Source organism: Hesperophylax consimilis, chromosome 9, assembly GCF_061612785.1.
Source record: "Hesperophylax consimilis isolate HC1 chromosome 9, BYU_Hcon_1.0, whole genome shotgun sequence".
NCBI lineage: Eukaryota > Metazoa > Arthropoda > Insecta > Trichoptera > Limnephilidae > Hesperophylax > Hesperophylax consimilis.
The window spans coordinates 12,706,564-12,731,699 of NC_142844.1; the positions used below are offsets into that span (position 1 = coordinate 12,706,564).

The following is a 25,136-nucleotide window of genomic DNA, read 5'->3' on the forward strand; positions in this document are numbered from 1 at the left end:
AGGATAAGGAAAATTTTAAAATGCAATCTATCTGCTAAAAATTTAGTAAAAGCAATAAATACTTGGGCAATACCTCTATTAACGTACTCATTTGGCATAATTAACTGGTCTAATACAGATTTAGATAACTTAGAAAGATTAATTAGAACTACGCTAACAAAGTTTAATTGCCATCATCCAAATTCAGCTATAGAACGAGTTAATTTACCTAGAAATTTAGGAGGTAGAGGTATAGTCAAAATAACTTCTTTGAAACATAATCAGGTAGAAATGCTAAGAACTTTTTTCCATAGGAAAGCTCATAGCTCAGAAATGCACAAAATAATTTGCAAGGCAGACAGAAATATTACACCTTTAAATTTATACGATGAGAATGCCAACATTTTTATAAATCCCAACCAGGAATTATTAGATTCCTGGTCAAATAAAATTTTACACGCAAAACACTTCAATTATCTCAACCAAACGTATGTTGACAAAATTAAGTCAAACAAATGGTTGAGTATTGGAGAGTTGAGCGCAGAAATATAAGGATTTATGCTTGCAATTCAGGATAGAGTCATTAATACTAAAAATTATAGAAAGCATATAATCAAAGATACAAATCAAATTGATGATTTGTGTAGAAAATGTTTGGCTTTTCCGGAAACTATAGAACATATTATATCGGGATGTTCTATATTAGCACCGTCCGAGTATACATTTAGGCACAATCAAGTTTTAAAAATAATTCACCAAAATTTGGTAATTAAACATAACTTGATTGACTGCCGTAATGTAGTACCATATTATGAATACGAACCAAATTGATTTTTAGAAAACGAATTTTATAAAATATATTATGATAAAATTATACTAACAGACAGAGCGATTAGTCATAATAGACCCGATATAGTTTTACATGACAAAATTAAAAAAATAACTTATATCATTGATGTTGCTATTCCAAATTCCTGTAATATTCAAAAATCTGTTAGTGAAAAAATAAGAAAATACACAGATTTAGGAAATGAAATAAAAAGAATTTGGCATTCTCAGACTATAAAAATATTACCATTCGTTATTTCGGCTACTGGCATTATACCTAGCTCTCTAATTAAAAATTTAGGCGTATTAGATCTATCAAAAAATTTATATATAAAGATGCAAAAGTCGGTCATTTTGAATACATGTAGGATAACAAAAGATTTTTTAAATATTTATGTTGAGGGATCAGTAGGATTTATAGGCCCTGTTAGAAGTTCTACCGAGCCGAACCCTCTGATATGAAAATATCTGGAGACGGTGAATTTTTTTTTTCCCATTTGATATCTCTGGTGATTTGACGTATTGTGAGTTAATTCAATATGTCTTAATGTATTTCAATGCACAAAATACATTATACGATGCATATTAAAAGAAATACGCCAATGCTTTTAGAAAGATCAACACCTGTCACACGTACATCATACGGTAACAAATAATAAAAGAATAGATGTTTAAAATAATTTATATTTTGGCAGTCAGTTTTCGTCTAAAATTAAGCAGCTATTTAATTGGAAATATTTTGTATCCATCTAACCTTACAATTATTGAACGTTTTTGGCTTATTTCTTTGTTCAACTACGATTTTTCTGGTTAACTATTATACCGCTTTGAAACCACTGTCGAATTAACTGATAATTTGATAGTTTTGTTTACCGTATTGTAAAAGACATTGGTTTGCACGCAAATTACTGGTTAGCGTAGTTATCCTTTCCCTGGTCGGGAGATGTTTCAACCTTCAGCCCCTCGTATGGATTCAATTTCAAATGTTTTGTTTGAATGAGAGACGCTTCTGTCACAATATTCTGAGACAATTTAGATGACGCGATCTTTACCGTTGTGTAATTAAGAATGCCTTTTGTTTAATTTGTATGGTATTTGTGTGGCACTGTGGTGGGTGTCGGGTCAAATTGTTAATTCATAGGTGGAATAATTATGTTTTCATCATTTTTATAGCACCGTTTAAAGAGTACAATGCTAGTTACATTTAGTAAAAATCTTAATAAGGAATTATCAATTAGTGCAGTTGTAACAATTTCAGAAACAAAAACTTAATATTGTTTGGATCTCACAATTTTGAAAATATACCTTATTATATAAATGGAGAGAAATTTATTGGTGTTTTCGACCTGCACGTTAAACACAGTACAGTGCCTAAAACCGTGTTATATTATCTGCCAACATGATATAAAATCATCGTTATGAATTTTCAACGATGGTAACTACCAAGGTAGATGTGACAGACTGTCTAATAAATCTGTATTTGCACACATTCCTTTATTATTTGGGCCCCTTCTGAAAAAAATGATATCCTTGAAATAGAAAAAGTACAAAAAAAGGTTCATGCGTTACCCATACATATATACACTATCCACATCTTGAAGAGGTTAACTTAAATTTGTGTATCATGTCTACTCGTGGGAGATCCCATGCACTTTTTTTATACTCTGAAAGGGGACTTCTGCCTATTCGAACGCGCCAATCAACAGATCGACTCACCTGCTTAATGATTCTGCGTTGACCATCGAAATTTTCAACATCACTTACAGACAGTTCAGCAACTATCTTTTGACGTATGTCACAAAATACTTAAACTACCCCCATGACCTTTAATACTCGTACTTACATGTACATCAATTTTATAAACTTCATTGAAATGTATTGGTGCATAAAAAGTGTTATAGAGAACATGAATAAATAAATAAATAGTCAATAATTCATATACAACCTTATAAAACTCCACTGTTATACCGACTGTCAAGTTTGTATTCTGTTCCATGTGATATGCCTTCAACATGGGCTTGTTTGAACCATGTACATTTGTCATGTTTCAAATTACTATCGCAACGCCCTTGAGGTGATTTCTCACGAAAACGGCGATATATAAATTAGCCAAATATTATTATCTACGGTGAAAGAGTAAACAGAAAGAAATACATAAAATACCATAGATTTCTGTGATGTTTATCAATAAGTTAATGATTAAACAAAGGTGTTTGCAAAGAATAATGACAAGCATTCCTGGATCGATATTCTTGAAACTTTCGTGTTTATTTATTATTGGATGGCGCCAGTCAAGTACAAAATGTGCTGTTATTTATGGAATACGTCTCAGGAAGATATGCAGATTCTGCAGAATATATCCGAGTTGCTCCACTGAGAAAAACACACTTTTCATTACTTGAAATAACAAAGACGAAATTCAGTTTTCCGAAAAGCTTTGTTGTACGGTTTAGCGAGAATTATGTGTGATTAGGTTGGGTCGAAGATGATAAGATTGTTGATGACTATCTCAATAAAGAACTTATCATGTTCGGCGAAAAATCATTTTGTCACAGCATTATTAGAAGACGAAAAGCTTTTAAGCTTTGCAGTGAAACGAAAATATTTATTTATTATCAGATTTAGAAAGTTATTTGACTACTAAATATATCTTTTGAAAAAATTAGAGAATTTGAAGATTAGAGCATAGTCTGAATCAAATCCCGAAATTCTGTACTTATAAGAACTAATAAACTAACCAACCAATTCCGCGCAATGATAGGCAGAGAGGACGAACCGCACAGAACCCTTTCTTGCACACATAATACATTATAGAATACTTATTTGCATACGACCTAACCCCAATAATACCTATACTCCTAATAATATAATCTCGTCGAATTTAACTTCCACACATATTATTATATCAATTTTAGTTCATCTTTTCTTGCCAAATTTGTAATATTACACGGAGAAAACTTACTGAACCTCTTAAAATTATTCGTAATCATGTTAAATCAGGACTGCGTGCCCTTAACTAATGAATTGATAGGTTTCGTCAAAAACTTTTTGAAACACCTGTCGGAACTCCTGTTCATAAAAATTATTATATTTTCACAAATCATTATTATATATTGTAAAAAAGAATGCAGGTGCATGAACACGTGTTTCGATATATTAGGAATGTACTAAAAGTTTAACAGGAAACAGCCTGCAATCCCGTTAAACCGGATTTTAATAAATCAGCAGTACTAAAAAATATTCTATTAACAGTATAGTATTTATGTATGTATATATGTACGCATTTACCTGCCTCCTACATCTGTGTTGACACAGGTATTTCCTAGTTAGACATGCATAAAAAAAATGTGATGCGTCTTTCACATATCGTCTTATAAGTACTTTTGTAATATTTCTTTGATATGACCCGACTCAAGTATTTAAATCACTTGATCTTATCATGTCGTTCGTCATAACATATAATTTAAATAGTGATGTAAAAAAGACATATATTTTAATTTAATTATTGATTTTGACTTGCATGTCAAAAATCTGCTGAAACCAAACCGTCTATGGTTCCGTTGTGCTATTTTTTTGGATCTCCACATTTATAAAATGCAAGAACTCTTTTATATTATTTACCTATATAATAGATCGCATACCTTAGAGATCTCACTCAAAAAAATGTAGGTATTTCATTGCCACTTCTGTAGGTAGGTATGTATTTATTAAAAAATGGAGAGCTTTAACAATATCCTACTCGAGATTTAATTTTAAATCTCCCACACAGAATCCGCAATCGAAGGATGACTTTATCTCCTGCGGGCATCTGAATCTGTTTGGAGTGACAATATAAAAAAATCAATCCAGTATATCAAGCCGGTCTGAATATATTACGCTGAATTAGTTATTAATTTTTTTTGAGAATTAATGCGATTTTAAGTGACCGACAAACAGGATAAGATCAACGTTTAGGTTTATCCATTGTAATATTTTAACCGTAGAATAGTCGGCATATTAAATAAGGAACACGCAGATGAAAAAGGTATTTTCTTAATCAAAAAAAATTAAGCAGTAAATTTTTTAAGTACTTATTAAAAGGATATTCCTTACACAGTAGTTAGGATTTTCTGTGAAATTCGTGTTGATGTACCAACAGTTGTGTTTTGTTCGTATATTGTTATAGTGATTTACAAAAAAACAAGTTGGAAAAACGAGCGTGAAGCTGACAACCTGCTGTTTTGCGAATGTACGTCGTGTTTCATTAATTACCTGTAGAACAGACTCATCATGCCTACATCTCATGTGCTTTAGAGATGACAATCGGACCGCCTTCCTTCGTAAATTATCAGGTAGTTTGGGTGCTCCAGCCCAGAGGTGGCTCCGAAAATCAATTGTAAGGCATAGGTTTCTGTGAAAACTGGCTTTTTACTTTATATTTTTGTTACTTCTGTGCTATGTATAAACGATAGTCGTTATCTGCATTCAGGATTGGTAAAATATTTTGGAATGAAAATGTTGTGATGTAGTAAAATATTCTGTTTTGAATATCTCAATTTTATTTTATTTAAGTTGGCCAATGGAATAGTGGTTCAAATTAAAGTGTGCATTCTAAAAAATAAAGCATAATGCAATATTATATTTCCTCATCTATTACTAATCTTAATTTTGATTGGTTAGATAGATTGGTAAGTTCCATATTCCAGTTAGAACATACGATACTTATTGGTATGTAGGGAGTAGGGATAGTATCTTCACCAGGAATGTAATTCCGCCAAACCAACGTAGTTAAAGTTACAACGCTTTGTGTCGTAGGGTTGACAAGACAATTAAACCGATGTAATGTGAAACTCGTGATATCAATAATTGACGGTCGAAGGATTGCCCGTGTCGCTGCATACATTACCGGTACCTAATGATTATGTATTAGTCCTCTTTCACGAAGTTTGTCATCGACGAGGATGACATGGAAAAATACGCGATGACATATATCTGATTGATTCCCAAGAGGTGACATCAATACACTCAGACAAAAAGGTTTTTTTTTCAAGCGAACCAAGAATGACAAAGAGATTTCAATGAGGCTTCTAATGCTATTGGCTTATTGGCGCCTACTCATTAATCTAAATGTTAAATGATTTCGCTGAAATTAATTTCTAGAGAAAACAAAAAAGTGAACGTCTACTCGGTCTTTCTCACACAAAAGCAAATTTTAGATTTGAGGCCAAAATACCATTTTTTTAATTAAAAGGAATGATAAATATATAATACGGATGTGAGTAATTTGATTTATTCGTTTTTTGAATAATAAAATTTAGGCCATTAATTTTTACTTATAACCTCGATTTATAACTAGTGAATTACAACTAAGTCATATAACTATTGGTTTTTAACTAAGATTATGAATTAGCCACTTATAACTAGTGACTTAAAACTATACATATTTTTATGTTAAGTTATTAGTCTTATAGCTTATAACTAGTGACTTACAACTATGTAGATGGCGATACAGTTTAAATTACTGCTTAACAGCAGCCGCCTGTTTTGATTTGCGCAAGACAAAAAATTCGCCAAAAGGAGTTCTAAGTAAGTAGAAGATTTTGAACTTTAAAACAGTTTTAGGCCTGATACTTTATTTTTTCCGTGCTTATAAAAAAGATTTTCTAATTAAACCACTCCAAGGTTCACTCAAAGGCCAAGATGTATTCATTAAAGCATCGAAAATTTTTGATTAAATTTTAAAATCAAAAACAAACGAATTTAAATTACTACGTAGTACTTCACCTTAAAGAATGTCATTTTGTTTTATTATTGGCATTTATTGTTAATGGTAATTATTAAAAAAATAATCTCTCGGAACAATATGTTAATGCTAATGTAATTAAATAACACATCAAAAATAAAACATCGTAAAAAGCGTGTTTGTTGTTGAAATTTTAATTTATGCAGGACAAATTTTTGTTGCAACTTCAATTAGTCGTTTGTAATTAAAATTTAAGCCGATTAAAAATCCTTTCACTTTAAAAAATATATATATTAGGTATGATATTTATACAACAAGTAGAATCTTAAAATATCATTAAATCAACACCTGTTCCGATATATTAGGAATTTACTAAAAGTTTTTCAGGAAACGGCCTGCAGTTCAGTTTTAAACGGGATTACCAATAATTTGTGATTCTTAATAAATTTTAAATATCTATTCATTTTTAATGATATTTGTCTAAATTGATTTATTTATAATTTTTCGATGTTTTAAAGATTGTAATTAATTGGTTAGAATTGAAAAATGAAACAAAAATTGATAGTTAAAATTACAAATACTTTGCAAGTATTAAAAACACGACATTTACAATATCTTACATCAATCGCTTTTCACTTGAACCAACCATCATCAGGATAATTGTAACAACTTATAGTATTACTCGTATAATTGTCCAGATAAAACTTGGTCCAAGCGAAACGGTTGACGTAAAATATAATCAATTTCGTATTTTAATACAAAATGTTTATTTTGTCTAATATAATGTCTAACCACAAAGTATATGATTCTTTTGAAGAAAAAGTCGACAGATTCATCTCATCTCTTTTTGTCTAACGAAATTTGGTACAGGAAAATGTTTAGTTAATTTCATAAGGCGTTTTCCATAGAGTAATGGACGTCATATTTGGCGTTGATTCTAGATATTGCGTGTTTGGTTGCCACAGAGGCATGTATAATTATTGAATGGGATTTAACCCTTTTGATAATATATGGCTAAGTATATAATATCTAAGTGTATAAGTATATAATAAGTTTGATAATCTAACAATAACTGAAATGATTTCAAGCACTCAAAAAATTTAAATATTTCTGATCATTTAAATCAGTGAAAAACAATAAAAAAAACTTGCACCTTTGAATTAAAAAAAAATGATTTACAAAACCCGCAGAAATATATTTTCTGAAAAGCAAAAACTCTAGTTCTGAAATCACATTTTTTATGCCATTTTGTCAATGCGAGTATTTTTAGCAAAAAAATCACTAAACCCTCAAAAAATTTAGTTTATCTGTATTAGTCGTTTCATATCTTTCACTACAAATCTCAGACTTAAAATAAATGTCTGTTTTTTATGATTTCATTATCTGCCACTCATAAATAAGTGCTTAAACGAAAGCCTACTAATAATCATTATAACTGTCGATAATTATTATCGACAGTCGTTTTACTAACGAGCGAAATGTGGATTTTCGCTTCGTTTTCACGATTCATTGTTCCCTCGATTTGCATAGTTTTCACATTAATTCCGGCATCAATTAAATCCTACCCAAACACTGTCGACTAAGTATCGATACAGCTTGTTCCTTGTGCCTTAGCGTCAGCGTCGTGCCTTATTGAAACAAGTACATTTCATGCAATTACATTGTCAAGCCTTTCGACATGGTGTTCACGGATACGAAGTGCCAGAGGTGTTCAACCTTGGGTCGTGTTTCATGTTTCGTGTTTCATTGATACGTGTAAATGATAATTTTTTTATGTATCTAGGTTTTACTGGGAGAACTTGGTATGTAAATTTTATGGTTTTACGAGGAATGTCAATAATTTTTATAAATAATAATTTATGCCAACAACACATTTATGCTGGCTTCGCCCGATAGTAGTTATCATTTATTGTTCATATTGTAGAGACCATAATTGTAAATTACGGAACATATAAAAGGAATGGAATTTCAGTATCGAATGCTTTTTGGATTGTTCCGGTACTGCAATGCCACTGAGATGTCCGAAGAAGGGCACGTTCCCGGATTCCGAGCCCTAATCAAAAAATGGATCACAAGCTAGAGAACGCGACTAGCCTAACGCCCTTGTGACGGCAGCACTGGACTTCAGGCAGGGTCCCATTTACAAGCGATGGAGCCAATTCCGGATATCATAGATATCTAAAAGCTTAACTTTATTTTCATTTCCTTTTTTGTTATTATTATTTTGAATATATTTTATTATTTTTCTTTTCTTTCTTAAAATATTTCTATTTTATCTTTACATTTTATTTTAAATTCGTGGGATGTAATCACCCTCCCTTTGCACATTATATAAGGCTCATTTTATGATGTTACATAATAACACACAAACTTGACTAACTAACCATCACGCCATTTTTCCGCAGGGGTATGCAGAAATAACTGACCACCAATCAACTCGGTCTTGGCACACTCTCCTTGCTTCTCAAGTATTCTGTTCACTTGATCGTGCCATGTCTTCATTTGGTGTCCCCTACATCTTTTACCATTCACATTAGCGTCATACATTCAACTTCCACTTTTTACTTTGTTCATTCGCTCTAAATACCCAAACCATCTAAGCGTCCCTTTATTAATCTTACTAATTATGCTTGAATCAGCCTTGAATTCTTTGCGAATCTCCATATTTCTCACACGATAATGGATGGTTTTACCATACATACGACTCAAGGATTTCATTGCTAAAGCATTCTGTCTACATTATTCGTCTTTTCTCCGCCAGCTCTATGCCTTGATGGCTAGCATCGCTTCTTTGCTCAATCTTTTGTTAGCGCTACTCGCGTTCGGTCCTTCGCAGTTTCCAGCATTTACCATTCTTTCGATATATCTGTCAGCCTTTCCAAAAAACCTCGGGGATCCAAAATCCGCTTTTATTGTAAAACATAATTTTCAAAAATACCTCCAAATCTAGAAAACGTTATGTGATTTTCCGCCCATCACAATATTATGTTATCTGAACCAAATGTTTTGAAATATTTTATTTATCCACTGTTTAAGTTCGTTGTTTGGTTTTAAACCAACAACATATATTTTTGTTCATATTATTCTATTGATATGTTATTGTTTATTATTGTTTATTGTGGTATTTTAAGTAGGTACATAGTTATCTATGTCCTAATACAATCCTTATATAAATATACATATAATTATGGTAACACATTTAAAATGAATCAATCACATATTTTCTCAATTTAATTTTAAATGTTTTATGTTTTCTTCTGATTTTATTTCTTCTGGTAGCTCTCCAAATATCTTCAACGCTCCGTACATCAATGACTTTTGACTCTGTGTTTTTTTCCTGAAGGGGAGTCTCAATTCATTTCTTTTCCTTGTCTCATGTGTGTGTTTGTTCTGCAGTTTATCAATTTTTCTTAGGAATTCACTAGACGTAAAAAATATTTTATGGTATTTTATTTTATTTTATTGTTACAAATATTTTATGGTTACAACAATAAAGCAACATAAGTTAATAAGGTTTCATAAGTTTTTTTAACGAAACGTTAAAAAAACTTACATAAATATGATCGAAACTTTGTAAAGAAATTTTTTTTTAAATTTAGGAACCTAATTTAGGAAAAAAATCCACTTACTCATATTTTTGTTACTCTTTGCCTATTTGGGCATGTTTATAAACATAATTTTCAATCAATTTTGGGGAATTACAAGAAAATTGTAAGGACGGAAATCATTAAGGTTAAACGCGACGCTCGTTATAATGGCGTTAATCAATTTATTTTAATAAATTTTTTGCAAGGTATTGCTTAACAATATTAAGACAAATTATGTTTTTGCACCCGTAAAAACTCAATTCTTTCAAGATAGGCATACAAACACAATGTTGGATTGAATCATCGATACATAATTGTATTTGTATGCCTTTCTTCAAAGAATTGAGTTTTTAAACGAACAAAACTATTTATTCATATTCATACTGCGTATGTACGGGCGCAAACAAATAATTTTTCTTAATATTGCTAAGCAATACCTTGTAAAAAGCGTATTTAAGTAAAATAATTTAGTAATGCAATCTATGAACACGTAGAATATAACCTTTTAACCTTTCCTCACCGACTTGGAGTCTGCTTCCGCAAGAACTATCCTCTATCCAGCCACCGCGTTAAAGAAAACATTTTAAAACACCAAAAATTAAAAGTAAGTAACAGCGCTTTAGGAAACAAACATTCTATCACGATGGAAATTTGGCAACTAAATGGGCCAAAAAAGTATTTGTTTTATATTGATAATTCCGCAATTTATATGAAATGGCTTGGAGCCAAACGCAGCTTTTCTTGTAAGGGAACCACCAAATAATTATAAAATGACAAGAATAACACTTAAATATTAAGTTTCTGTCAGACTTTTATACTGCCGTTAAAAACACATTTCTTAAAATCACTACCATCATTTAACTCGGGTGGGATTCAGCTATAAATTCCGTAATATTCAGTTACCAACGGAGAATATTAATTTAAACTAAGGGTTCATTATTTTTTATTATAATAACTGACTATTGGATGACTTCTGTGGAGTAGAGATAAGGCAGATGACTTCTGGTGTGAAGTTGTTGGCATTTTTTGATAGCAGTAAAATAAAATGATTGTAGGTTTTATATTTACGGAGAATCTAATAACCGCTCGTTGTAGCTATTGGTAATATTAAACACAAATAAGCGTTATGGTGTGTGAAATAATATAGCAAAATATAATGTTGAAAGAATCTTGATCAAGCCTCCATCCAAACAATAATGAACTGGTTAAATAATAATATTTAAACAATCGCTAAACGTTTTACGAAACAAAACGTAACTACCGAGGGTCAGATACTCTTAATATGCAAGTAGAGAAATCAATTTATGCCCTCACAAAAACTTACCGGCCTTATCAATAAAACATTAATTTAAGAAGGTTTTATGGATCAATTATGACGATACATTTTTTTTCGTTATATTGTAAAAATATTATGATTTTATTTTACTGAAGAGTAACCTTCCTAACTTTTCTCCTATCTCTTCCCCAACTAATTCTCTTCCGAACTTCTTTTAAGCCTTATAAAAAACCCCAATAATTGGGGGTAATCATCGTCTCACTTTCTCCGGACAGGTCTTGGTAGCAATTGGGACTCTTTTGCTGTGTTCACTTAAAAACGCACGAACACAAACGAGAAAAAAATATTATAATAACTTGAACGCAAATTTTAAAGTTTTCTTAATTTACCAAGATACATAGTACAAATAAAAGTTCTTACTATTAAAGTTTTTCACATAAATAACCGATATAAAAATGCGTTGTACTAATTGCGTAGTTGGGTTAATCTCGTCAAATTAATAATTAAATAAACAAAACCATCGAAATATCTGCACGAAGATTTTGAGAGAATTATTGTCTTTGTTAGATATTAGTTGATTGTATTACATTCGAGAAATTTATTGTGAAACCTGAACGGACTAATAAAAATGACAAATACGCGCCAAGAGTTTTCGCAAAAACTATCAGAATAAATACCGACCACTTATTGTGTCAAAAGTAAGGGATGAAGATGTCCGCCAGAACTAATGGGAAGGGGGAGGATTTCCTTCTTTTCCCTCCCCCGGGAGAGGTAGAGAACAAAAGAAGAGGACTTTGATTTATCTATTTTGTACAACATAGGAAATATTGCGTTTTCAGGTTCGAGATCAACTTTCATTAATTCGTTAGTAATCACGTGTATCAGTTTTACGATTTATTTAATTAATAAATAGAAATATTTAACTTTTTTAAAAAAACATTCGTGTTAATTCAATAACAAAAAGTAAATATCGAAGTTAAGACCTAATGTCACATGGTAATCAAGTAATCAATTTTGAAAATCTAAATATTTAGGCGTTCGTGAACATCTCAATTCAATATAATATGTTGTTATAATTTTTATATTTAACCATCGTTTATTATAACTAACTACCACGCCATTTCCCCGCAGGGGTAGGCAGAGAGGTTGACACTCTTTGCCTCATTCACATTCATACATCTCGTCTATTAAATACTCTTGTATTATTCTAGCTCTTGACATGGCCCGACTGTAATGGTATATTTCATAAGCCCTTGAGCTTCTAAAACTTTCAAGGTAAAACGATACTTAAAATATTTAACAACATAAAGTCTTTTTTATGTCATGTGAACAATCGTAAAACTCCATATCTAATTTACTTGATCGTGCCATATCTTCTCGGGCGTGCCCGACTACTGCTACCATTCGTATTTGCGTCATACACTCCTCTTTTCGTTCATTTCTCCTCTTTTCGCTCTACATGACCAAACCATCTAAGCGTCCTTTTCTTAATCGTAATCATTACGTCTACATCAACCTTGCATTCTTTGCGGATATCTACATTTCTCACACGATCATACATGGTTTTACCACATATACGCCTCAGGTATCTCATTTCTACAGCATTCAGTCTACTTTAATCCTTCCTCTGCCAGTTCCATGCCTCACTGCCATACATCAGGGTAGGGACCAGCACTTCATTGTGGACTGCTAGCTTCGCTTCTTTGAACATTTAATTATAAAAATATTTCTTTTGGCATTCCATAAATAGAGTTTTGCCATAGAGTTATTAAAACATTGTCTCATTATCTCATTGAAATTGGTACAATTTTTTAAATCATGAAAAACAGTAGGTATAATCAATCACCGTTCTATAAATTAAATGAAGCAACCACTTTAGAATATTGCTTGTCTCGTTGGTAACATACTCACCTTCGAAAGGTGAGCTTGAAAAATGCAAAGCTTTGCTGTGAAATTTCTAGGCCAACGCAATGACATTAAGCGGACAAAGTTATTTCCATCAATATCCGTCGAGTTTTGATACAAAAATTATTTGACCATAAAAAGGCAAGATTGTTTCCACATTCTTCAATTAATTCTGAAAAACAAGCTTTCGAAAAATAGTTTTGATTCTTGGGCGAAGACGGGTGGTAATTATTCGTTTAACAGAGATTTCAAAACCGAACATTGTCAATACGATTTTCAGCTAGGTAGGTACTTACTACCTACGTAAGTTTGTGTTTCGTATAATTTTTTTTATTTTTGGATATAGTCTGCCATTCTATAGAAAAAGAAATGAAATTAAAAGAAAGGGTACTTACTTTTAGAGTGATATCGAAGTTTTCCGGGAAGCATGGATGCCGCCAAAATACATCTACATTACTGTATCAGTCGGCTTGCGTTGAATTTCCTTCAGGAAATAGTCGGCTGTTTCTTTCTCCCGTAGCGCCAATGAAACTTCCGCACATCAATCAAACGACGAAAACGGGTATAGTACAAAAAAGCTGCGAGAACAGTTATTATAAAACACACACAAAAAAAATATTTGCGTTCTTAACACATTGTTACACTAAACTCTACACTTGCGGGTAGGTACTTAAAATTTTTACAGGTCGGTTAAAATTCAACACAATAGCCACAGAATTAGGGAGAATGAAACTCGCGTACGAAGTTCGAATTTAGTTGTGTTCCTCTGAGGCCAGTGCGGCAGGAGCGGGTATGTACGACGTGTGTTCAACAGGCAGGCGAGCGCGCCAGTGCCGAGAGTCGAGAGCCGCCAGTGAGCGCTGGACGGCGCAGGCCGCCGAGTCCGCCCTGCCCCCACTTCGGTCTCCGGAACACGAGAAGGCTGTAGGTACGCGGATTGTGGAAGCTCGCCGATTTGCCAATGATACTTACGATTGATGAAATGGGGGTAGTCACATTTTCCATTGCCAGGTGTTTTTAATAAGCGGATGACTTTCAATAGTACCTATCTAGTGTGTTGTTAATATGTTTAATGGAATGTGATATGTTTTAAACAGTATCAAAAATTTGTACAGCAAACATTTTCAGTTTGGAGATTTATTTCCATTTCCAATTGTATTAAACAACTATCTGGAAAGATACTTTGTTGAACCCAAACAGATTTTTATAAAAAAATTGACTGTACAACAACATCAAAAGATTTGCCTTTTTATTTATTAATTAATTTGGTTTTAGGGAACCTACAGTTTATGGTTTGGTTGCTTTATACATGTGTAATTTACTTAACTGAGAAACAAATTAAAGATTTCCTCATTTTACTAATACATAGTATTTAACAAACCATTGTATTTAACTATTAAAACTACTCGAGCATTGGGTGTTGTCCATTCGATTTAATTAATATGATTCCTCAAAATAATAATACGAATACATATGAACTGAATGAATCCACCAAGATTTCACAGTTTATCCCATATTTTTAGGATCTATATAAATATGGCACATTATGGCAAGCGATCATTCAAGACGTTTTTCAAACTTGCCATAATATACCAAGAATTACATAATATACAAATTTCTTATTACAAATAATATAAAGTGTATTTGCAGCACGTTCCAGAGTGGAAGGTACTCTCAGTATCGCCCTGGTGTAAGACCACATTATAGCACAAACATTCATATACATCTGACCCTTATTGGATTAATTTATGTTACTTCACAAATTACCATATATAGTATACCATAATGTATAGTATATTTGCGACACTTTCCACAGTGGAAAGCACTCTCAGTATCGCCCTGCTGTAAGACCACCATGCAGAATTCAAACGTTACTTAAAACGGCTTTGCCCGTGTTTGGTTACCAGCTCTAAATTATCAGGTACTTCCTCACCTTCCTCCTCCCCTTTCCCTTCTCACTACCTTCAGTTTCACGACTTTATTCAAGCTTATCAAAAGCATATTATACAAAGAAATATTTTTATTAATTTTTAATTATTTTGTTTAAATATCAGTAATTCGCTTGAAAAATACGAAAATTCACTTAATTTGCCCGAAAATTGAAAATTTTGCGATTTTCGCGAAAAAAATCGCAAAATTCTAAACGCGGATTAATATATTGTATTACGCGATATTCCACAGATACGTAATTATTGTTATTTTATACAATTTACATCATTTTCTGTTTTTCTTTATGTATTTTGTTACAGATGACACACATACACTTTACTTTGACTTTGGTTCAAGATTTTGCTTATGATAGCCTGCGATAAGCGAGCCCTAAAGGTCTGAGACAGAGGTGTGAAATCGTCGAATCACGACAATAAAAAGAATTGTAATTTTTTTTCTGGATTTTATTTAGGTATTGGAGCCAGGAAAGAGTCTAAAAAGGTCGAGAGGATACACTAAGTGGCATGAATGGATAGGAAGTGACTAGAGAGACTAAAATAGACTAGGATAAGGTAATTTTGCACAGCGGTGCTGCCAAGGTCTGTTATCTATGTGAGGATATTGTGTCAGCGCTCTTTATTAGCAGCAGACACATGTCAGCGCTATATTAGCAGCAGACACATACCTGAACGGATGACGAACCTCGTGCTGGAACTGTTGGTGGACGCGGTGGTCTCTCTCGCTGCATCAGCTGGTACAGTTCCTTCGCTACCTAGGATTCTTGCAGCAGAGTCTCCATCTTCTATCTTCGTCGAGCGTCACAGCGGTGCTGCCAAGGTCTGTTATGTATGTGAGAATATTGTGTCAGCGCTCTTTATTGGCAGCAGACACATGTCAGCGCTATATTAGCAGCGGACACATACCTGAACGGATGACGAACCTCGTGCTGGCATAGTTGGTGGACGGGGTAGTCTCTCTCGCTGCATCAGCTGGTACAGTTCCTTCGCTACCTAGGATTCTTGCAGCAGAGTCTCCATCTTCTGTCTTCGTCGAACGTCACAGCGGTGCTGCCAAGGTTTGTTATCTATGTGAGGATGTTGTGTCAGCGCTCTTTATTGGCAGCAGACACATGTCAGCGCTATATTGGCGGCAGACACATACCTGAACGGATGACGAACCTCGTGTTGGCACAGTTGGTCTAAATAACAAATGTAGATCCTAGGAAACAAATTGTACAGCGCCCTTGGGGTGATTTTTCACAAAAACGGCGCTCTACAAATTATCCAATTATTATTATTATTATTATTATACCCCAATTAGGGATGCAATAGTCTCACAGGCTTCAGACCGCTGGGAAAAGTTGGGACTCTTGTGCAGTGTTCACATAGAAAAAAGAAAGAAATAAAATCTCAGCACGTCCCTGAAATTCATACACATAAATATGAATATTATAGCATCAACATTCATAGGCATCTTACACTTATATAATATTTACACAACCATCTGACACTTGATATTCATTGGCATCTGACACTTATATAATATTCATAGGCATCTGACACTTATTTAATATTCATAGGCATCTGACACTTAGGACGGGTTGTTTCGGAGGTATTATTATATAAGTGTCAGATGCCTATTCATAAATAATATTTACAGCCATCTGAAGCTTATAAAATATTCACAGGCATCTGACACTTATTTGATATTCACAGGCGTCTGAAACTTATATAATATTCATAGGCATCTAACACTTATTTAATATTCATGGGCATCTGACACTTAAGACGGGTTGTTTCGGAGAACTTGAACAATTCTTCAAATTTCAAAGCTAATTTTCAAGTTCTATGAAAGATTTTTTTAAGTTCTGTTTTTATTTCAGTTCTGTCAAGTAACTAGCCTATAATTATATAATAACAGAATTAGAATAGGACTTTCACAGAACCCGTAAATGAACGTGGAAATATGATGAATTGTTCAAATTCTCCGAAACAACCCGTCCTTATATAATATACGTCACTTGTCATTTCTCAATTGTTGTGGTGAACTCGATCAGAAGCTAATTCTTGAATAAATTTTATTTTACACCTAAGCGCCTTGAAATACAGAACACATATTGCATCGTTAGACGTAGTTACTAAAATGTATATTTTATGCTCCTGCCTTCTGTTCCCCCGGTAGCAAGAGATACCAGTAAATTGTTTAAATTATTAACAAAGTCACATAAAGTTTTTTAAGGCACATTCGTTATTAGTCGCTTTTTCCACAGAGGTTGAAGTTTTAGTGGAGAACAAAAACGACACTTTAGCAATAAAAGTTGCTTTATTGAAAATAATGAACACGGTTAAATATGTATTTTCAAAAGAAAAGTTGTATCAAAGCCGCGACAAAGTCAATTGAAAGAGAATAAAGCGTAATGTTCTTCATTGTATTTGATAAAAAGTAGTTTTTTCCATTTTGATTATAAACTTTGTGAAAAAGTATTTATTAAAGTTCTATTTCATGATTTCCTAGCATTGACGGCCCCCGTGGTCGATGGGTAAAGCTCTCGACTAGCAAGCCGAAGTCGCGGGTTCAAATCCCGGCGTGCGCAAGTAAATTTTATTTGATTAATTTGTGCTATTTCACAATTTCATAATTTTAAATAATATACAGTATAATTGCGGTACGTACACGAGTGGAAGATACTCTCAGTATCACCCTGGTGTTAGACCACCATTCAGGATTGAAACGTTGCTTGAAATGGCTTTAGCCGTGTATGGTGATCAGATCTGAATAGCCAGGTACTCCCCACCTTCATCTTCCCCATCTTCTTCCCCTCAACTCAATCTTCAGCTTCACAACATACACCAAATGGGGATATTATAATATTACTGGATTAAGACGTTTGAGAGCAGTTCGAAATTTTGTGCGGCAATCATATAAAATTCCCTTCAAATTATGTTTGCAGGCAATTACCGAATTCATTGATAGATTTCCTGATAAACTTTAAGTAAAATACCAATGTATTTCCATTGATTTTCGTAATTATATATATTATTGTTAAGACAGACGCGGGTGTATGAACACGTTTTCCGATATTATTACGAATTTACTAAAAGTATTTCAGTAAGCGGCCTGCAGCCCCGTTTTGTAACAGAATTACCAATCAGCAATACTTTTTTCTGCTCAAAGTGCGTCCTATTAAACATTTAAATTAGTAGTACCTATTAGCGCAGATCCGTGAAAAAATCACGGGATAGTCAGTTCCAATCTCTTAAATGACAATTAGAATAATTTTCTGTTAAAGCACATTTTATGTGGGTACTTCATCGCTAGGATTTATCTTTACACATTAATTTATAATTTAAAAAATAAATAAAATTTAGAATTCCAGAGAAGAAAACGATGTTAAAAAGTTTGGTATAGGTATATTCAGAAAACAATATTCTTTAACGTTTTTTAAATATTTTTTTTCTGAAATTAAGTACGTTAGTATAACCAAAAACATTTGTACTACAGGCATGGAAACGATTTAAAAAATATATGTTTTGCACCCCAAAAAGTATAATTTAAAAAACTTTACAACACGATCAAGTCCAATGTTCGTCTTGCAAATGTATTCTTTTTTATGTAGCTATATTGTATAAAAACTTACCTTTTTAAGCTGTCGTACCCTTAGATTAAATATACTATTCCTAAGAGAAAGTCCAGTTATATTCAATTTTTCAATTAAGTCCTAAATCCTGTATCTAAATTTCGAAATAAACAATTAGATAATGTTAATTAAGTGTTAATCTCAAGTGACCTACCAGGTAAGTATTGTACTGTATATTTTCTCCATAAATAGTTAAGTTATAACATAGATCACTGTAGAAATGTATTATAAGTTTGTACAGCGCCCTTGAGGTGATTTTGCACAAAAACAGGGCTATACAAGTCATCCAATTATTATTATTATTGTTATTGTTATATTTTAAAATTCTTTGAGATCTTTTTTCTCTTTAAAGTGTTTCAAATTTTGTCACAAATAAATTTGAGTTATAAACTGAGAGTGTCCAGCGCCCAAAGACAAGTGTTGACAGACGGGGGTTTTAAAGAAAGAAGTGAGAGGTGCGGGGTAGGGCGACGCGGGGTAGGGCGACAGGTCCTACGAGAGGAACTAGGGAGTCAATAGGGAGACAGGAGAGAGACGAGCTAGTTAGGAAGAGGTTCTTCAGAAACAAAGAAAGTGAGTTGTACAAAGTGGACAATCGATATCGCCAGTTAAACTAAAACGAGAAGTGGACATTACTAAAACAGGATAATAAACGAACATATTGTAAAGTGCTGTTGCGATTTAAAGTGTCAAACAAGCATTGCGAAAATAACAGTTCAAAGGATAGTGCTGCAAAGTGCCGATGTACCTTGTGAACATTAAATAGTGATAAACCAAAATAATAAACACCGCGCGCCACCCACTGCCAACCCCCACAGCCCCATTGCTGCATTCGGACGACACCGCGCCTGGAAACGCCCCGGCGGAACGCAGAAGATTTCACGAAGTTAGTTGTATCCGAACCATATGACAATTAGCTAAGATTTAGATGTAAGTAGACATAAGCATAATTTAGATTTAGTATTAAAACATGACAAACCCAATTAACATCGAGACTCATAATTATTAGATGATCTTAATTAAATTCACCTCCCTAGTCCCCACCCAAGCAACCCGAATTGGTGAGAAGGCAGAGTATACGGCTGAAGAGGTAAGTATAAAACAGCAATATATTTAAATATAATTCTGAGCTAGTTGCGGAGGAGATGTTAACGAGATTGTTACAAAAGCTCTTGTTAAAGAAAAAGTTAAGTTCGAGTGACCTCTATTTGAATCTCGCAGATAAGACGAAAAAACAATAATATGATACCATCTTTGCTGAAAGCCTTGAAAAATATGTAAGTAACCTAGAAACACAAAGTTATAAATCTCGTATTAACGAATAATGTATACATGTTGTCATCTAAATAAGATGTAGAGCTTTTATTAGCATCTGGAAGAAATATTTTAGGAAACATAATAAGCAAAGATAAAGATATTTTCCTACGAGAAAAACAATTATATTGCAAATTATTCTAACATACTTGAACATTTTTCTGGTTCATCAAGATATCTTAACTTTACGCTTGTCCACACATCTACTGCAGAGCTATTTTCGAAAATTTGGTGAAAAATATCGGAAATCGTTCTGGGAAAGTTAGAAAATGATTATAAATCATACCGTGACTCGGAGAGAATATCGTGAGAAATCACATCTACCTTGGCTGCGGTATTATCTCAACCCCTGGAACAGAACCAGGGGACGTGAACCTTTTAGGGATTAAGTGATTTATTTATTTATTTATTATTTCACCCCCGGCTGGGCTTTAACATGTTATTTTTTTATTTATTTCAAAGAACATTTAAATAAGCACGACAAAATGAAAAAAAAAACAAAATCAAAATGAAAATAGAAGACAAAATAAAAAAAGTAAAAAACGAAATAAAATCGAAACTAGATACTGCACCATGCAAGATAGAAAAATATAACACTAGGAAAATTACATTGCTAAGATATAAGTTGGTAAGATAAACAGAGCTACGTTGTTTGTATAGTAAAATTATATTGCATTTTGCAAAAGCAGACACGTGCATTGACGTGTAGATTAAATAATTGAAGGTTTTAAAATTTTGATCATTCTTTGCGTATATTAAAATAATTTTTCTTAATTAAAAACGCTACGGATCAATTTTAGTATCTCTTAATACCACTTACCTAATTTTGTAAATGTACGTAGAAAAACACAAAATCATTTGTTTAATAAACTGATATCATAATCGGTTTTAACAAACGTGTGAAATGTCATTATGGTTACAAAATTTGGTTTAGATTTAAAATAAATGGATTTTGCGCAAATAGAAATGATTCATTTCACTAAAAAAAATTTTTTTGGGCACTAATGAAATATATCATAGTTGCGTACCACTGTTCCAAACCAGTGTACCTATTCATAACTCTCTTCTATCTATATTTCTGGAAAAAAATACTGGCGTTGGTCGTTAACAGCGAATACCTAACATATGAAAGAGATTTTAAAAAAACACCTTTGAGTATTTATATATTTTTATGTATAATTTAACACCTTAAAAATATTATAACTTAGGTTTATCTTTTCAAAACAGTTACAAGTTTTAATTTTGGTTAGACTTTTCAATTTATTTACATAAGACAGCTATGAATTTGCAGAGAGATTGGTTTTATAAATAAGATATGGCTCGAATACATTATAATGCACTCAATTCTGCGATGTCTAACACAAAGAGAACATCCATTGGATTACACCGTAAACTTGCACCGAGGATTGCCAACTGTCCGGACTGATTTATGGTCCCGACGAGACAAATAATAGTTTGATCTATGGTTTACCTGAGACGTGGAATTTAATTTATTATATTATTTACGTAGAAGTTTGCGGATACCAATACTTAAATTATTTAATACTGCTCTCAATAGATGGCGCCAAATTTCTCCCAACGATCCCATTTTCTCCCAACGATCCCAATTTCTCCCAACGATCCTAATTTCTCCCAAGTATCCCAATTTCCCCCATAATTTTTTAAAAGTATTTTCAGAGTGGCTGTCTATTTGTTCCAGAGAGAATCAAAAAAGATTTCAATTATAACTGACAAGTAGGTACTTAAATATCTATCTAGAATCACAAACCAAATTTCTTATAGGAATTATAGAATTATATCTTAACGAATAATAATTACAATTTCGGTAGATGTTACTTTTGAAGCTGTCATTTTTTTAAATTTGACAAGTTGAAACTACGCCATTAATAAAAATAGAACGATACACGGTTCAACAACCCATTGAAATTATTGAAATTCACATGAGTGAATCAAATGCAAATCATCTTGAGTGATGAGGCCCATTTCCACCTCGGTGGCTTCGTCAACAAGCAAAATTGTCGCATCTGGAGCTCGGAAAACCCAAGAATTATTGTTGAAAAGCCTCTATATCCTCAACGTGTGACTGTTTGGTGCGGTTTATGGTCCGGCGGAGTCATTGTACCTTACTTTTTTGAAAATGAGGCTGGAGCAACAGTTACGGTGAATGGATTGCGCTATCGAGAGATGATTAATGATTTTTTATGGACGAAATTAGATGGTATTGATTTAGACAACGTTTATTTTCAACAACACGGCGCTACGTGCCACACAAGCAACGAAACCATAGATCTTTTACGATTGAATATCAAAATAACACCTCTTATTGGAAAACCCTGTATTATTAAGACAAACGAAGGTGCATGAACACCTGTTCCTATATTATTATGAAATTACTAAAATCTTATCAGGAATCGGCATGCAGTCCTATTTTAACCGGATAACTAATAATTTAAAGAGATTTTTGATAAATCACAAAAACTCATTTTTCTCCGTTTATAATTTGGAAAATATGCGAATAAGAAAGTCCAAAAATATACGAAGATTTCACACTGAAAAACGATTTTTTACTGAATTATTAAAACGGTCACCATTTTGAAATGGAAACGGAACGTTCAAAAAAAATTATATATGGACGAAATGCAAAACGGTTGAGTTAAAAAGAACTTCGTTACGTTTTAAAAATAATTATTTCATTGATCTTTTAAGAAGAATTTATTGACAGTTTTAAAAAAACAGATGTATTAAATCCAACAATGAAAAAAATACCTAGTGGAAAAATCTATTGTTACAATTTACTAATGTATTTAAAAAAATGTTAATAATATTTTAAATAAACTAAATTAAAGATATTTAGTGACAGGTTCTCATAAAGTCCTCTTTCTCTTTACCGTATCCTCCCCAACCCTTTAATACCTTTGCCGCAGAACATGTTGATGCTGCCAAGATTTCACATAAAATGGGGTTACAATAAAGATATGAAGAAAACAAAAACTCGAAACAAATAAATAAATAGAGGCCAATAATTTATTGTATTAAGAAAATTCAAGAAGATTACAAAATATACCAAAACTTCATTCGTATGTGTGAAATCTTCTCAGTTTTTCGAATATTTCCTTCGTTAGCAACTATGTAGAAAATATTCTTTATCATATATTTGAAGGTCACACATGAAAACTCAGATTTCGCAGTGTAAAGAAAATGATTGATGAAGGGCATATATATTTGCAATGAGACAAAGACTTGTCGAGGAATAACTGAAAAAAAACGATGGCCTAAGTGAAATTGCTTGTATAAATGAGCCATCGATCAGAATATAGTAAACAAAAAATATTGATTGATGATAAACCCTTATTAGTTCAAATTGAGGGTCCATCTATTATTTACATTCAATCTTTTCTTATTCTGCTTAGATATTCTCTCAGCAGAATTATGCTTAAATAATGGAGAAACTAATCAAAGTAATGAACTCTTTCAGAACAAGATGCGACATGAAACATATATGGTATTGTGTTTATTCATTGGCAAAGAGGTATGGTATTGTATTTATACATTGAAAAAGAGGTACGGTATTGTATTTACACATTGGCAAAGAGGTATGGTATTGTATTTATACATTGGCAAAGAGGTATGGTATTGTATTTAAACATTGAAAAAGAGGTATGGTATTGTATTTATACATTGAAAAATAGGTACGGTATTGTATTTATACATTGGCAAAGACGTATGGAATTGTATTTATAGATTGAAAAAGAGGTATGGTATTGTATTTATACATTGGCAAAGAGGTGTGTGGGTATTTCAAGTAATTTTATTTATGTCAAAACATATTTCGATTGTTTATAGAACAAGATTTTGTATAGTAGAGCGCTCATTAATGCGTTTATATTCTAGTCAAGTTTATTATAGTTGAGTGCACTTGTGATAAATTATCGAACAAGTGCGCTTTAGGAATGCGAAATTCCATTATGTATTAAATTAAAACCTTTTCTTCTCTGATTCTAACCAGAAAACATTGGTAAAAGCAAAAATGTAAAAAATCAAGTTTTTTGCTGATTTTTTTTGTTTAACTGAGGATTGCACATTCCTACCCAGAGATTGGAGTCAACCACGCCTACAACTGAACCACGTCCCGACATTTATTTCGTTAAGACAAGATAATACACTTAAATAAAGGCAGAATCTTAACGACGCGACTGAAGTGAAGCAGCCGTGGTGTGTGGTATACCTCTTGTGTATTTGATAGACCAGCAGTTGAATTTTCCCTATCAAAATCTCTATAAAAAAGTCGGAATCTTAACGACATACGTGATGAAGTCATGAACAAACAAGGTGCGCGGCCCGGCGTGATGGACGGACATACAATCGACTTTGCCCTGTCTTTCCGTGGGGCTTACTTTAATTATTTTTGATGAACGTATTACTAAAATCTCAAATTTCTAGAGGGATCCCTTGGGAAGTGACCAATTCATCATCTAAAAAAATAAAATCTGGTGCTTACCGCTAATTTTATAATTGAAAAACGTTTTATAATATTTCCAAATAATTTTACATAAAATATTTTAATGGTCAAGTCATATTTTCATTAATTCTAAATATAAGTAACTTACATACGTAAAGATCCTTTTAGAAATATTTCTCATCTTAATAATACGTTTTTCAGAAATAATTAAAACGTGAACGTCAAGTAAGCCCCCATAATTAGAATCTTATTTCACCTTAAATAACTGCTGAAATGTTATCCGATTTCTAATCTAAATGTTAACTAATAGTTCATGAACGCATTGTCATCAACCACGAGTATATCTGCCGTGGTTCAGCTCGATCCGATGTCGGGAAGTGGGTTAATTTCGGCTACCAAGATTTGCATTCATTCATTACCGAAAATAAAAATAAAATTCGATATAAAAATAAGACGTGTTTGGTTTGGTTCGATTAGAATTATCATATTATAAGCCACAC

At 32.6% G+C, this 25,136-nt stretch overlaps 1 protein-coding gene across 1 annotated transcript in view; it reads right to left on the minus strand.

Moving 5' to 3' along the window:
* Positions 1-14,126, minus strand: part of LOC149420934 (uncharacterized) — a 71,298-nt gene extending 57,172 nt beyond the window's left edge. The window contains exon 1 of the mRNA XM_089635302.1: positions 13,693-14,126. The gene's annotated coding sequence lies outside the window, so the exon portion shown is untranslated. The remainder of the gene's footprint in view (positions 1-13,692) is intronic.
* Between the last annotated feature and the right edge of the window lie 11,010 nt (positions 14,127-25,136).